Here is a 4,129-nt window from a genome sequence, read left to right on the forward strand (position 1 = left end):
ACAAAGAGGGAAATGGCACACATTCAAACTAGTCATTGGGAATACAGATTTTTAAGTAAATTAAGAATATTGTACTTCAAAGGATTTAAAATCTGGAAAATATCTGCTTATTGAATTAGGTTTGTCATTACCAGTAATGGTAGTGATTCAGTTTGTCTTAATTGACCAAATATTATATATTCCACCATAGGTTTGCTTACCTAAGATTCTTCATGATGGATTGCATGCCCAACTTTCATACGTACAACATTCTAGTGTCCCAACTGTACATCCTCAGAACTACTTAGAAAGCATTCTGGAGTTGCTAGACATTATATTTTGCTGCAGTTAAGCTCTGTATATATAACATGCCCCATGCTTCTAATTCCTTAAAATCAACATAAAAATCCTTTCAAGATATTTCATGCCAGCTTTGACAGCTGGTGATAATGTTTTAGAAGGAATAGGGTATATTGAATTGATAGCAGCAAAAGGTAACAGATTTAAGGAGTACTAGAGAAGAAAGGTGAATAAGCTTGGATGAGTTAAATTGAAAGTTTCATATATATGTATATATATATGTATGTATATTACTGTCTTTAGAATTACATCTTGGATTGCTTTTAAATTCTTACAAGTTGTAAGGGTGAGAAAGGAAAATGAACTGCACTGATTCTTGGTAATGGAAGATGGAGAAGGTGAAAGACTACCCTACAGAAATAAAGCTGCTTCAGCTCATGAGTTTGCTAGGCTTAACACGTATTTATTTGCTTGTTATATTTTATAACTTCCCATAATTATTAATGACGAGTTCTCTTAATTCCCATTTTCATCCCTAAAATTTAAACACGGAGATCAAAATTTGAATGTGTTTTGTTCCATTCAGAACCATTTCCAAAACAAGACTTTTTTTTTTTTTTTTTTTTTTTTTTTTTTTTGTCATACAATGTTATGATAAATTGTTTGACTTTGAACCAAATGATAATACAAACAAGTTTTGAGTTGTATGCCGGTAATATATATATATATATATATATATATAAATATATATATATATATCACAGCATTTCTGCATTTCACTTCAGAAAAAAAAAAAAAATTATGCACTATCAATATTCATAGGGAAAAGAATTTCACAAAGACTGACATACTTCTAGAGTTGAGGAGTGCTTGTATTTAATCCTTCCTGCTTTGGTTTTTTTGTTGTTTTGTATGCATCACTTCCAATGGAAGAAGTGATTGTTAAAACTGCATTATGCACAAGCTGAAATAAACTGGAGACTCTGCCAAATAAATGTGCTGGTTTCTAAGACACGTTCAACCAATTGTTTTTCAGGAAAGAGTACATTTTTAATATGAATTCAGTAAAGCAAAGTGCAACAACCTCATAGAAACATTTTCTTTCTTCCACATTCCCCAGGAAGCCAAAAAAGAGAGGTCAAAACTGGGAAAAACTTCATTGTTCTTCATCCTTATCTATCCTAGATAGCTGCTGAAATAAAGATTTTATTTATTTATTTATTTATTTTTCTGGTTGAAATTCTTCTCAATCATGAAAGGATATGGAAAACAAAGGAGAATTAGCTAAATACTAATTATTGTTGGAGAGAACTACTGTGTAAGTAGAAAGAGATGTAGGAGACAAAATGGAGAAAAGCTGAGAAGCAAGTTCACGGGAAAAAAAAAAAAAAGCAGAAGAAAAGACAGAGTTGCAAGAATGAAGAACTGAAGATTAGAAGTGATGGGAAAAAATGCTTAGGAGGAAAAGAAATAGAAAAAAGGAAGGCAAAGAAAAATTTTGGAAAAACTGGAGTGGAGTAAAGAAAAGCAAAGAAATCCAAGCAGATTGATTAAAACAGCTAGCAGTGAAGCATGAATGATTAGATCCTGATTTTGAAAGTCTAATATTTCAGCTTCTTCAAAGCATGGAAACCGTTTACTTAAAAATATATTTGTATATCAGCTAAATATGCTAGAAAAGTAAGTGCACATACTCAAAAAGTCTACCACTGTACATAAAAGCAATACTTAACAAATTTCTGTGCTTCATATTGTATATTTTATTGGAAATGAGCAGTGAAATCTTTATGATGCTAAGTAATGAATTTTCTTCATGTGTTACAGACACTGGGATGGTTCCTGTGGTGGAAGCATATGTCTGGACTTAAAAGTGCTGTTTTAAAATTGCATTCCCTAACATTTTCTAATTAAGAACTACTTTAAATAACTATTCTACTTTTTTTTTTTTTTCTTTTTCATTTACATTTTCAAAAGAAGAACTGAATATTTGAAAGTGCATTAATTAGGAGAAAAGTTTAATACTTTCAGTACTGTTTGTTAAAGGCCTATTTAATGATAGGGTAAAAAGGACACTGCTATCTGCACCGTCTACTCACTGAATTTGTGCTGAATTTGTGCCAAATCTCTGTTCTGGATACACTGAAGTACTGATCTTATTTCACATTGATTATAACTTCAGTGGCACAATTGGAAGAGTTATTCTTCATTCACTGTGTTGTAAGTAAGAGAAGTCAGGGAATATTTTCTCTCTTTCTTTTAAGTCTTAAAATGTTCAGTGTTCCTTTGGATTCTTTTTTTTAATTATTATTTTTTAATTTAATGTCTTTTATTTTGTTATGTTTACAATGAAAGCATTTGCAGATTCTTATTCTGATAGACACTGTATAGTTTTAATGCATATGCAGACATGTCATATAAAATAACATGAAATAAATTCATTTTGCTTCTTTTTTACCACTATAAATCATGAATGAATAGTGAGGATGTGTGAAATTAAAGGAAAAAGATACAGACAAGAGCTTTCGTTCAATATTCAGTTTATGGTGTTATCATACATGGGTAAGATTTCACTGTTTCTATGTTTCATATGAAAATAAAAAGAAACATTTGTCATTAGGAGGAAGATTGTTGAAATCAGGTTCGTGTTTGATGTTATTAATCACACTTGGTTATTGGATATCATATTCCAAATAATTTTTACAACCTACCATGCAAAATTTGTGCAATATATTTTTTTATTAGCTTTAGGTATATATATGTATATAATACCTCTCTATAAAATGCTATTCCAGTTTATGTTGTAAGTGCTGATCAAGATATCAAAGTAGGCCACAGAAACAGACATATCTTATTTGCATTATTTTCCAAAGCAAATTTACTTGTTACAGTTTAAGATATCTCTTAGAATATAACATATTCAGTTAGAATAACATTTCCGTTAAAAAGTTGAAAGCTGACTGCTTATTTTGGATTGATACAACTGGACATAACAGTAAAGTCTCTGAAAGAAAATAGTAAACACCGCTGTCTACTAACTAGCTGAATTATACCAAAGCAGTTTATTGAGTCATGTCAAAGACTCACATAGCAGTGGAATTTCATTCTCATGTCTATATTTACAGTTAATATGGTCTGGAATCAAAATACTCTATGTGCTGTTCATTAGCCATTGGCAGTATCAGAGAGCATGGAGTATATGCCAGAAACTAGCTGTCCTAGTTCCAATTTTATATCACTTTGCTGCTAAAAGAATACTTAACTCACAGTGGTGTGGACAATTTTATACACACAGAGACTCATAGGTCAGTTTGATAGTTAGACTTAATGGTCACAAAGATCTTTTCCAGCCTAGATGATCTTATGAATCATATGACTGCATTTTTAGCTACAAAGACAGTTGGCTTTACCTCTTAAACAGTTCTACAGATCAGAATGGATAATTATATCTGTCAGGGTACATTCAATTTTTTTTGTTGTTGTTCTCACTGAAATTAATGGCAAACTTTTAAAAGATTTCCTTTCTTATCTGCCAGACTATTTCATTGATATGAACAACAAAGAGCATTCTGTCCTTACATTTGATTGATCTTCCTGTAACAAGTAAGTCCCCTTAAGATGTTCGAATATTGGACAGATTCTGAAAGATACAGTGGTTTTCAAAAGTTTTTGTTGTTCCATTTTGTTGCTGTGTGACAATGCAGGACAAGAGACAGTCTGACAAAACTGGGTCTGTTATGGAAGAGCATATGAAGCAAATGTGTGTCACTGAATTTCTCTATGCAGAAAAAATGGCACCCACTGATATTTATCAATGTTTGCTGAATGTTTATGTAGACCAAACAATAGATGT

This window comes from Excalfactoria chinensis, chromosome Z, assembly GCF_039878825.1.
Source record: "Excalfactoria chinensis isolate bCotChi1 chromosome Z, bCotChi1.hap2, whole genome shotgun sequence".
NCBI lineage: Eukaryota > Metazoa > Chordata > Aves > Galliformes > Phasianidae > Excalfactoria > Excalfactoria chinensis.